General features: G+C 45.2%; 1 protein-coding gene across 1 annotated transcript in view; it reads left to right on the forward strand.

Annotated features, from left to right (window-relative positions):
• The window catches only part of TSPAN7 (tetraspanin 7), a 98,492-nt gene that overhangs the window by 61,212 nt on the left and 24,296 nt on the right, over positions 1–12,984 (forward strand). The gene's annotated exons all lie outside the window — the stretch shown is intronic.

Consider the following 12,984-nt stretch of genomic DNA (forward strand, 5'->3'; position numbering starts at 1 on the left):
AGTATTATATATAGAAATCTAAGAGTTTGATTAAATAAATAACATTAATCCATACCTTCTGCAAATCTTACACTGCATCTCAAGTAGCAGGAGCATTCCTGCTCAGAAGTTTTTAGGTATTTCACTGGTTTTGACAAAGGATATTTCACAGGCTGGATGGAGGTACGTCAGTGGGGATGAGCGGTCCGCAGATGGAAGCGGCAGCCGTTGCCTCCTGAGGCTCTTCTGAAGGGACTCACAGCAGCTCAGCCACAAAATCACGAGGGCATTAGTCCCCGTGCTCCCACGGGAGCTGTGGCAAAGCTTCAGGGTGATGTGAGGGAATCCTGCATGTGTCCAGAGTTTCTGGATCCACACCAGAACGTAAGATGAGTTTAAGTGATGGGAGACCTATAGTTAAAAAGCTTTCCTGATCGCCTGACCCTCGTGATGAAGAATAGAGTTGAAGGTTCATTTGTGTCTCGGAAGAGCATTAAAGTACCAGCAGTATACTTAGATGCATGTTATCAGCAATCTGGGAGTGTCACTTGGTATTATGATGATCTGGTATTTTCTACTGTTTGGGTTTTTTTTTAATAACACCACAGAACTTCACAACTTCAGACATCTGGATTGAAATTTTTAAAGTTTTGTTCCTGCTCTGGCTGACTTCTTTTGGGTTTGTTTGAGCTGGAATTTAGCAGTTTGAGTGCAAGGCTAGATAAAAAAACCTTTTTTTTTCCTACATGTAAATGCATACAGTCATACACACATTCAAAATGTTGGCATTTTCATTAAACAAATCTAACGTGTAGCAAAACCCAACTTGTATGTGAGGGATATGCCTTTATTTTCAGACACATACCCAAGTGCAATACCCACAAACAGGCACTCCCTGTATCTCAACCATTTAAGCAATCGTATGTGTGTATGTATAGAAATATAAAACACAATTCAGTTGTTTCTTTTGATATAATCCAGGGACTTTTGGTGAATGATTACAGGTCATAAAGTATTTTAAAATAATATTTATAAGCTATGATGTGTTGGATGTGGGGGGTGATCATTTTGAATTTTGATTCTTGGAAATATTTTTATTTTAATAAGATGGTGTACTACAAGGCCAGCTCACTGCAGTCTTATGCTAAATGCTAGGAGTATGCTAGGGAATTGTAGCTTCTCTTCTGCAGTCCTTCAAAGCTGCCTTGTTGTCACTTGCCCCTTTCTACCAATCCAGCTTGTGGAACAGTCATCTTTTTTCCGCTGAGGATAAGGATATTCTGATCACATAGCTTCATATGCACAGCTGAGCATCACCTCCTTGAATATCCGACTTGCTTGCGGATAAAGACATCGTATCCCTGCTAAACCTGCAAAGAAGGGAGTTGATGGTCATTCTAGCTGACAGCTGGCCTTGCACAGAAGGCCCCTGACATCCACATAGTTGTTTCAGGGGTACGTGTGTCTGATTTTTCTGTAGACAGTTGCTGGTTTTAAGGACTGTGTATTCTAAAAATGCGCACTTACACATTTCAAAAAACTTTTAGAAGTTAGGAGCTGGCTGCACATGGTGTCTGTCTACTGTGTGGGCTCTAGAGGAACTGACAAATTTGAATTTCATCTGCCTCCTTCCTCCTCCTTTTAGCTGTTAGGAAGGTAGGACTTGAGAGAACAACCTTGGTTATTAAGTCCATCTCCCAGCAATCCAGGAGAGTGCACTGAGCATCTGCACGCAACGGTCCATGAGAATGCCTTCCTGTTGGGATTTGGGGCAGACATTTCCTTCCTCTCTCTAAAAAAGCATTTGAGTATTAAAAGCGACTTCTGGCTTTGACTTTGTCTTCTTTAGTAGGAGCAGCACATGAAAAGCAGAGCCATACACAAATGAAAAACAGAGCAGTACGAAAAACTGTTGTGCAGACACAGAGCCAGAGTGCTGGACCTTCACTGGAACAAAACTGGGTTATTTTAGAGTGGAATAAACCCTACTTTTGCCCTCCTTAGCCTTTTTTTGTTACCTTTTTTGCTTCCTTAGCTGTGTTGCTACCTGTGTTTGGGTGGAGGGGCAGTAGGCAAGGTGTGGGTGAGAGCAAATACAGATGGTTATAGAGAACATCATTGGTTTTGAAGGACTGACTTGGGTAAGCTGAAACGAGAACACTTTCTTTCTCATGATGGCCCGTGGGAACCGTACAGCAACATAGTGGGGATCCACCGTCTGTGCACTGCTTGCCAAAAGCAGACCTGTATCCACTGGAGAAGTTCACTGCAGCACAGTGCCTGGAAGAGCTGGAGAGGAAAACATGGCTCATGTGAAAGGAGAAAAGGAAAGAACCAGGAGTGTCAATTATGAAAGAAATGTGTCCTTTCTAAAAAAAAAAAGCAGTCCCGCAGTAGGAATGGCAGCTCTCGGCTCATTCTGAGTATGATTAGGAGAATGTAAATAACCAGTGATTTTCCATAAAATGGGATCTGTACATTAGGGGTTTGGTTGCAATAATAAAACCCTTTTTAATCTTTAAACAAAGCCCTTATCAGATCATTACACATGCTCCCAAAGTGATTTTTGCATGGATTGAACTGAAACGAACGCTGCAGCTGACGACCTTCTTGACAGAGGCAGCCTGGCACTGCACGGGTGAGGGCTACGAGCCCCCCCGGCCCCTCACTTCCTCGTCACAGACGCCAGCCAATTAGCGATTTTAGCAGGGCCCTCCTGCTCTCCCCTTGTGCCGCTGCCCAGCAGCCCCCCTCCCGCGGGTGAAGGGATGAAGGCTGCCCAGCTGTCATCTTCCGCAGGCTGCGGTCACGTTGCCGGCTTCTCCTCCTTCCCTCCCACCTCGCTCTTCCGAGAGGAGGAAGCTGCTCCTGACCTCATTACTCTCATTCCACCCTTAAATGCATTCACGGCCAGCGTGCGCCCGCTTTGTTCCCAGCATAGTTGTCCTTTGGCTTAAATATCTCTCTCTTGACCTTGGTGTGTAATCCCCTTACAGGCAGGTTCATATCCCCTTACCCCTCTTTATCCCACTTCATGCGAGGCTTTGAAAGCCACGTGTCTCGCCTCCTGCTAGAGAGACTCTCCGTTGCCTCGTCATCCTGGGAGTCGTTCTTTGTACCTGCTGCAGTATCACCTCACCTTTCTTGAATGGGGATAACCGGACTTAGCCCGTTGCAGATTGCATTACGGCATTGCAGATGGAGCTCACCGGTGCCTTGCGCGGTGGCAGCCCGTGCGCAGCCTCTTCTGGAAATACCTTGCCTTTGGAAACGCACCATTGGGTTGCACGTGCCTTTTTCTCTATGTGTGTGCCACGAGTGGTTCCTCATGAACACTGTGGTCAGTTGGCCTTCAGAAATCCTTTTCCTCCACTATTATTTGCAAATTTAGGAGCTTGAAACTTCTGGCATTGGTCCCAGTAGCATGACCTTGAATTTGGTACTATTGAATTTCATTGCATATCTATTATTGCACATTTCAATGCCATATACTACTATTTCTGAAGGTTATTAGGAGCATAGATGCTTGAATACAAAGTGGTTCCAAGAGAGTTTCACACCACTGCTGTGTGTGGTGACTAATGAGCTTGTAAATCACTTTTTAATTCTTTTCAAGTTTCCTTACTGCTAAATCTTAACTTTGTAATGCCAGCAGATAAACAAACTGATAGCTTTTCTTTTCCTCTGGTTCCCACAGTAAGAAATCGCTCTGGGTCTCATGCTGCTGTGTTATACTGAATATTACTATATATACTATGTTACTGCCTCTCAGTATTCAGAGGAAGCTGTGAAAGATCAGCAAAGTCATCATTACAGAAATGTAATAGCCATATGGATAGTGGCAGACTAGTGCCTAGTTAAGGCTGGAATTGGACTGGTACTGCTCTGCATCTGCCCAAGAGTTTTTGTGCACCCAACAGGCCTGGTTGCTACCTTTTCCCTGTGGGCACATTGCTGGTGATGGTGCAATGGAGAATCCTTTTTCCACGTGCTGACTATGCGCGTCTGTTATATGGGTGCAGTAATTCCCTGGAGGAGCTTCCTCTCCTAAACTGCATTGCAGCAACTCCCTTCAGAGTTGTTTTGCAGAGTCTTTGCTGACTGTATCTGTTCTGACAACTTTTGTGGTGTGTGCTGTCATCCAATGTGTGTGCTAGTGCAAAAGAGTACGTTTTTTTCTGTGCTCAGGATGCACACGTTATGTTTTCTGCTACTCTAGAGCTGGATGAACTGCACCACATGGTCACTGTACGCTCACTGCATGTTGTAGTTTTTGTTTTATTCCTCTTGAGAGATGAAGAAGTTTTGATGGTTCTCTTGGGTTTAAGATGGTGTAGTATGATGCTGTAGTTTGTTGCTACATGCCTGAAGACTGTTACACGTGCGGGGAGGAATTCTTGTGCTGTCTGATGCTCTGAAACTACCAAAACTCCTTCATCGGAGACTTTCTCAAAGTCCTCCCTACCTTAGTCCTGAGGTACAAGGAATTCTTTCCACTGAAGTCTAGATCATTCTTGTGCCAGCATGGGCTTTGAACGTAGTGCTAGTCTGACTGCCATGGATAGCACTAGAGGCTGTTTTTCAGGGTGTTTCATTTTCTTCACATAAGGATTACAGAAGTTTAGATTTTCATGGATTTATTAGGAGGCAAGCAATCAACAAGAGCATTTAAGAAACAATAAAGGATTTAAATAGGGGATATTCTTGTTTCAAAACATCTAGTCTTGATTATCTTGCATTTTTTATCTTTTGAAGTCTTGTATCTCAGTAAAATTGGACAACTGTTTTAAAGTTTGAGGTCAAACTGTATTATGCTGCATAAACCACATTTCTGTCATCTTTGTATATTGCTGCTGCAGGGATTTGAAAGTGTGAATATGAGGGACAGCTGCTGCATTTAAGCTTCCAAAAACTTTCAGGCCCCATAGGTAGATATTCTCTGGCTATATCAGTTTACTGATGATCAGTTAGTTCCTTCTATTCTGCTATATATAGTACTAGACCTTCAAAACAAGCCCTGTTTCTTTGGTTAGGAGTGTGATTTCTCATTGATATTGAACTGAGAATACACCTATTTAAAGTTATACTTGTTGAAGGCTTGGGGTTGAGAGCAGCGATGCGGCAGGGCAGTGCCAGGCTGCAGGCGATGCTGCGCTCCGCTCTCCAGGCTGGTGTCGGAGGAGAGCTGTGCTAGCAGCTCGGAGGTCATCGGTGGACAAAATGATTGACTCGTTTAAAGGACAGGCTGTTACAGGGCTGCTTTGTCTGACTGTCGAAATCTTCAAAGGGGCGGGTTCCTGTTCTTCACCTGGGACCAGGAGGGAGAGCCTGGAAATCCAGTGCTGAGACTGAGAGGCCACCACGGGAAATTGCTCCATCTCTTGAAGCCCATCAATGAATAGCAGAAAGGCAGAGCTTGAAGAGGGCCACAGCTCTCCTGTGATGTGGCTCCTGTAGTCTAGAACGGTCGTTCACTGGACGTCAGTCCTGACAGTGACTCTCAAGCTCTGTGGCAATGTTTTTGTCCACCAGTCACTGCATTGCCCAAGAGGAATAGAAGAGCAGGTGGGCACTGTCGTCTTTGAGAGCAGAAGATGTCAACAAAAGTCTTCTCTGGTGAAACAGACACTGACTCAGGGTGACGGGTGAGGTGGGATGCTCTCCTTTCTGCGTTCATCCATACCGAGGATGCCAGGGCTGGATTCCACGCTCTGCGCGCTCTTAAATCTAGATGGTGACGTCATTGCCTCTCATCAACTCCACCCATCCCAAAGGCTGCCTGACCCATTAAGACTGGTTTGAATTAGGTTTAATCTGAATGCCAGAAGGTTTGCTTCTCCTTTTGTCACGTACAGGAACACCATCTCTGCTTTCCCGTCCCTTAGCCTTTTGTTGTGCTGAAATCCAGTTGCAGTGTGGTGGGCACTCCTTTAATGCTGTGAGTTTGGATGATATTCGTGGATAAGCCATATCCAGACTTTGGTAGCAAGAGTCGATGTCTAGCCAAATACCAGACAGACTAGGCCTTCTTCAGAGCAAATACACGATGGAGGAAGAAAGCTATTCAGAAGAAAAATGGAGGAAATAGCGGCTTAGCTGCAGATGAGGTTTCAGCAGTGCAGGTGCGGCATCTGCAGCATCCCGGAGGTGTGTTGACCAGGTGCATGCTGCAAAAATGCTGCCTCACTGCTGCCTCAGGTCTCCGTGTCTGTCAGCATGTACCTCTTGGAAGGGGACGGAGACAGGGAATGTGAAACGCCCGCTGGTGCTGTGTCCAGCTCGAGCAGCATTCTCGGTCCTGGCTTTGCACCTTAGCCTTCGCCCAGCTGCTGGCCCTTGAAAACAGCTCCGTGAGCCCGATTTGTGACGAGGGAGGCTGTGGCTGCCCGCCGTCTGTAACCACAGCTCAACAGAGGAACTGCGGGTGAGGGGAGGTGAGGCCCGATCCTGCTTCCATCACGGCTTGGGCAAAGAGGTGACCCGCAGCTAGCCACCCGCCTGAGATGCGTGGTCCAGCCTGATGCAGGCTGCAGCTCTGCAGAGGCTCTGGCTGCTGAGCAGGTCAAAGCTGAAGCCGTCCAGCCGTTCTCCAGAAACAGCCTGTGCCCCCACAAGCTCGGTCTGAGGCAGGCTTGCCCCCCACCAGCCTGGTTTTTGTTCCGGTGGCCACAAGACCACCGTGCAGGTTCTCCACCAGTGACCACAACTGACATGCGTAGGAGCCGCGGCACGTGCGATGAATCAGTATTCAGGAAGCGCGAATGGCTGCAGGGCTCTGAGCCGTGCTCCACAAGCTAACGATGGGTGCTGAAGGCACCTCCTTTCTCTAATTATGCGCTTTAGCTTGCAGAGTGGGCTGCTGCTTTTGATGTCTCCAAACTGTAAGTTCTTTTTCCTTAGACGTTCAGTCATGCATATTTAAAGCTACGTTTCAAGAAATTAGGTCTGAAAATTCCCAGCAGAAATGTATTTTTGCATTTTATTTTTATCCAGAGATGACCATATTTTTGTCTGCAGCTGACTTAAAAGATAAATCAATTAATAGAGCCACTGGTGACTAAACTGTAAAACAATATTTTCTCTCATTTAATGAAGTGTCTTACATAAAAATAAGCATAAGGCTTGTGATGAAGAACTTAATTTTACTAAGATTTCCAAGTATTTTTCTGTAAGTGCAAGGTGTAATAAAGCTGAGTTTTCACCGTAAGAATATGACTGTTTATTATGAGCATTCATTATGTGCATGGTCTTAGGACGGAGATCAGGTCCCAAATCTCATTATTCTTCCTCAGTCTTTCTACAAGTGGCATGTAATTAATTATTTCCTTATAGGAAAATTCTATAGGAATAGGTATTTACTACTGTATTAACAAGAAATTATTAGTTTTGAGCCACGCTGCAAGGGTGTTTTCAAGCTCTTGTGTTGTGTCCCCCCCCACACTCTTTGTTAGTGCTTTTAGGACTTCGTGGGCTATATCCAGTTCTTCATCCTGCAGCAAACAAAATGACTCTAATGTTTTCTTCCCTGCTGTTCATTCAGTGATCATTGGCCTCTTCTCCTGGCTGCAAGGAGAAGGTTGCAATCACCTCCCTGTGACTTTTCACTTGTTTTTCCTATAAAATAAGTGACACAGGCCTGACTGTCATTTCTGCCCTGGCCTGTGTGGAAAGTGTTATTAAACTTTGGTGTATGGTTAGCGTATGGATGAGTGGGGGTGCTGGGAAACAGCTGCGTTGTATATACAATTTGCATTTCCTTCCTTGTAGTTGATAGAGACACTGTCAAAGTTAGGGGTAAGTACACACTCTGTTGTCTGCAGAGTCAGTGGTGAGGAGCCAGATCAAATCCATAATAACTTAGTGTTCACTTCAGCACCTACATGAGAGTCAGTATTTTACCTTCTTTTCATAATTTTTTTCTACCAGTGCTAAAATTTGACCTCTGAGGACACTAATCTGGCGGCAGCTCACTCAGGACAATTATTCATGTACTTGTAATAGTGTCCCAGCAAGGAAAAGCACTGAACCTTAACAACATTTTTGCAAAGGAAACAGGATAGAAGTCCACTTACAGAAAGAAGCTGTGCAGGAACGGGTTGTTAAGCTTGACATCAGTGTGCCTAATCAAAAACTCCATTGTATTTCAGGGCAAATCTGGTGACTGTCCCCTGGCCCAGGTGCACTAGATACTCAGCTCTGATCGCGTGGCAACATGAGAGCAGAGGCAGCATCCCCGTTGCCGTAGTTTGCACGTGGTGGTAGGTTTCTGCAGGGAGGGCATGGGCCAGTAGTTTTAATACATAAGAATCGCAGGTTTGGATGGAAACAGCGAGAGCTGTGGTGGATAATCAATTTTGTGACAGCAGCTGGTACTAGATGGATGCAGAGCAGCAGGGATCATAACTCAAATAGATTGCTGGGGCGAAGGGACGAAGCAAGACCCGTTGTGCTGGACATCCTGCATGTGCACTGGGAAGAGACAACCCTGCGCCCAGAGAGTTGCAGCCTACCCAGGTGAGACAGGCAATGGATAGCAGAGAGGAATGTAATCTAGCAAATTAATTTTATGGCATTTTTTTTCTTTAAATCTTTTTGGCTGGATTTTCTTAGGAAGGCATTATTTAGATGGGAAACTCTGGCAGGAAAGGAGGAGGAGAAGAGGAGGGATGGGCCTGAGTTAGAAGAGCAGGGAGACAAAAAATTGTCATGTCAGTTACCTGGGGATGTATTAAGAAATGGTGAAGTCAGGGACTGGAAAGCGCTAGAACAGTAATGTACCAGAATGGCCATTGAAGGTGTTTTCTCCTAACACACTGACCTTTACAGACTGTCCCTCAGTTTGCAAATGGTCCCAAAATTGTTATTAATTGGCTTGCAACTTTTTCTTGAGTAGAGTCTTCACTGAGTAGAGTATAATTATAGTGGATTTTAAAAACAGACAAGGAAGTTTTACCAGAACCTTTTTTTTCCGTCTATCATCAGAATATTTTTTTTTTTTTAAGCATCTTCATTTTTAGTGGAAATGCTAGGCAGCACCATTGGTGACTATACCTTTGGTGGTGGTTTTGTGTTTGACTTCTTTTTTCTGTCAGTGGGCATAATTTTTTTTTTTCCAAAGGGGAGGTAAGGACATGAAAGTGTTGCCTTCTTCCCAAGATAAAGCTCATGACATCCTCATTTCTTATTAGCTCCAGCAGAGGTCGATCCTGTGCAAAAGGTAACCCAAGTTGGTTTTGTAGGTGTAAAGATCACCAGATGTGAGAATAGAGAATTCAGCTGTGTTGCTGGCTTACGTGCATCTTCATGTTGCATCATATCTTTTCTTATTGCTTTGCTCCTGCCTGTGAAGAGCTGACATTGAAGCTCAAAGGAAGATTTATGTTTGTTTTAGTCGCCTGCCTGCCTGATGAGAGCCCAGAGGCTGAGGCAGGAGAGGATTCAAAGCCAGCCACTCCCATTGGCAGGCTGTAAAGCAAGAACGTTTTGAATGTGATCCCTTGCCTATTTTGGGAAAGTTATAAAATTTTCAGAGGTAGGCCAGTTATTTTTAAGCCTCTCTGGACATGCTTTTAACGCAGGATTTGTTCTGGATGCTGTCAAGGTCGACCGTTTTCTTCCTGAAAAAGTTTCCTGCCTTTGGGGAAATGTCTGGTAGATCTAATTAGCTGTGTGCCTTGGTCCTCTCTCATTTCCTCACAGCCTGCTAAACCTATTGCTAGACCTTTCAGCTTCAGCCAAGATGGATTGCATTAGTTCTTGTCTGCCTTCCCCTGGCTTCATCCATTTTATGTACAGACTTTCTCTGGCCTGGTTGAGGAGAAGATTGCAGTAGAGCTGTGCAGAGGCAGCATACCTCTACCAAAATGCAGGGAGGCTGGTGTTTGGAAAAGGAAGTATTGAAATCAAGGAGCTGAAAATAGCAGCAACAGGGGTATTTTCCTTGCATCTGACTTTTTGCTGCTGCTTTGGATCTCTTTTTAAGTTGCACACATTTTACATTCATTTAGCAAGGTTGCAAATATGAAATGAAATAGAGAAGTGATACATGAGATCCTGATTAATGAAGCTGCCCTCCTGCATCGCAGTTCTGTGGATAAAGAACCAGTCCAGGGAGATGCTGAGCTCTTCCTGCTGCTTTTGGAAGCAGTAGGGATTCCTGTGTGCTCTGTATCAGTCAGGACGGGGTTCCAAGTTTTATTTTGCCAGAGTTTAGGAATCAAAATAGCTGACGTCTGTAATGAACAGGAGGACATGAATTATGTAGACAAATAAACTAGCAATTACTGCTGTACATTTATCTTCACCTCTGTAAATGATAAACTTTAAATGTTCCATATGGAGGCCTTGTGTATAAATTAGTTTCTCTGCATTTGGGCCTCTTGAATCTCTGTGGATGCGAGATGTAGTAGCTTTCATATCTCCTATCTCAGTTTAAGGCAGCAGCTGCCTTCGTACTGTACGACCAATGCTCTGTGAGATTTGAGGTATGAAGACAACAGGCTCGGTTAAGATGTAGCGTGCATTCAGTTTAAAGGAGTACGAAGTGTTTCCCTGCCTAATTCTGACAGAATTAAAGATAACGCACTTTTGAAAGTTATTCTCTGAATACTCTTCTCTTATTTACATATTTCGCTGCTGTTACCCAGAAGGAGGGGGTTGATAGTTTAATCTTTGTCTTGGCACTATTAAAAGAAGTAATTCTTAGACATTTTTTCTGTTGCCCTTTATTGAGAAACTGCATGTGTTTAGCATTAGTTCTGACTAGAGCAATGCCCAATGTTACCAGAATATCGCTCTCCCTGCCTCCTATAAAGCTGCAGCACATACCCTTGTATTAACGCAGTTGGCCACATCTTTGCCCATGTGTCTCTTAAAAGCAGGTGGTTTATTGGACAAGTGAAGTTAGACCTAACATCTCGGTTCAGTTGTATTTCTGCCTGCCTGTAGCATGTTAACTTTTTCACCACATCCAATCAGCTCCAGAACCAGGGGCAATACTGCAGATAACATTGGAAACATCTGCGCTAACACTGAAGGAAGGCAAAAGAGCTAGAAAGTCTGCCTTTGACCGAAATCGCTGACTGGTGGGATGTCTCTGTGATACCATGCTTGAGGAGAGGCAGGGCAAGGCAAGGAGAGATGCTTTGGTGGTCCATGCGCAGTCTTGCTGTCCTCCTGACAACCCCCAGTTCGTTCAGATGTGAGAGTGAGTGTGTGGTACATGAAGTAAATGTGAGATTCACAGAGATGTTAGCTGGGAAGGAGCAGGGGAGCAGAACGGTGCTTGGGAGGACAGTGAGGTTTGGCCATGATGCGCATGGCCACAGCAAGGGCTAGAGATGGTTGGGGGTTTTTTTCCCCCAATGGTTTTTGTTTTTTTTTAAGCCAGAACATGCCAGTTCACCTAGATTAAAAAACTCCATGGGAACATCCTGATTTCAGTGGAGTTTTTCTTAGAAAATGACCAGGTGGCCTACCTGCTTCATTTCCTGCCATCTCATCAGTCAAGATTTTCTGGGGTGTGTTTGCCGAGCCTGAGTTCAGACGCAATGAAATGTGAGACCTGCTAGTGCTGAACAATGCAATTTCTAGTTGTGTGTAGTCTTTACAATCCTCACTCTATTTGGATATCTCCTATGTTGTTTTTTTTTTTTTAACCTTTAAATGTTTGACCTAGATGAAGGGCAGGCCTAATAATGTTTTATTGAATGCTACATCTCAGGTTTCCTGGCTGAGGAAACGTGAGTCTAGGGGCTTCCACCACAGTGAATTTTTGTAAGGAAGACATGATCTACCTTTGATGAAATCCAGGATGAAATAGCTTTCTAATAATGTTGAAGGCAGGAGAAAGGGCACAGAAAAGAACCAGAAGTTGCAGGGTAGGTTGGTTTTTTTTTTCCTTTTCTGGTCCCAAAAAGAAATAGTGATTCGAGGTTGCTGGTCTTGAAAGGCCACTGCAGTAACGGCGTATCAAAGGGTGTCTTAATTTTCTCAGCTTCCCTCAGTTTGGCATCCGTGAGCCTGGAGCAGGTATCAGTAACTTGCAAAAACCTTTGCTCTGCTGAGACTGACGGCGACTTCTCCCACCCAGGAGCGAGCAGGAGAAGCTAGCCGCACTGCCCGGTCTGGTGGTGGGCTGTGCTGTCAGGGGACAGGAGCAGCCCCGGGAGCCTCAGCCTGTGGCCACCGTGTTCAGAAGAGTCGGTTGCCCCTTGTGCTGGAGCAGCACAACAGCAACGCCAGCAGTGGGGCCATCACCAGAGCAAAATAAGAACTGCTTTGGTGGCGGCCGCTAGCAGGAGGTGCTGTGGGTGGTGTTGGGGATGGGGCACAAGACTTTCATGGCTGGGATGTTCCCTCGCTGGGTGGACTCCGAGGCCCGGGGCTTTCCCGACAGCAGCTGGAAGGAGATCACTGTATGTCAGGAGGCGAAATGAAGCGCTTTTTGACCTGGAAACATGTGCAGAAAGGGAGCGTCCGTGAAAATAGCATGAGAGGCGGGACAGTTTGCAAGCATCAGAAAGAGCTGACAAAAACCAGCACAAACCACTTGCAAGGCCATTCGTGGACTCGAAACCTGTCTGACTTTCTGGGGCTTGTTATGGCAGTAGGAACTGGCCCTGAGCACGGATAAACCAGGCGTGCCCTGGCTGCTGGTACAGATCCCTCTCTAATGATGCTGTCTGTTTGGGGATGGATGCGTGCTTTGACTGTTTTATCCAGGTGTGGGCTATTACTGCTTAAACCAAGGTTTGTATAAAGTCCAAGGAAAACTTCAGAGCTCTTTTCTGAATCAAAGCGTTGGGTATGTTTGTGACAGGCCATGAATCCTGGTATTTTGGGTTTTTTTTCTCTTTCACTTTGCCTTAACCACACCAGAGAACGGCACAAAAAGCTGGATATCCTCATCATGTAATAATCGCACCTTCCATTTTTCTGTCCACACTGCGAGTTTCACATCCGTAAGCACTGAGGGTGGGTTTCACCTGCCTGGCTCTGTTTGTG

This window comes from Haliaeetus leucocephalus, unplaced genomic scaffold (assembly GCF_000737465.1).
Source record: "Haliaeetus leucocephalus isolate CR32 unplaced genomic scaffold, Haliaeetus_leucocephalus-4.0 Scaffold317, whole genome shotgun sequence".
NCBI classification, from domain to species: domain Eukaryota; kingdom Metazoa; phylum Chordata; class Aves; order Accipitriformes; family Accipitridae; genus Haliaeetus; species Haliaeetus leucocephalus.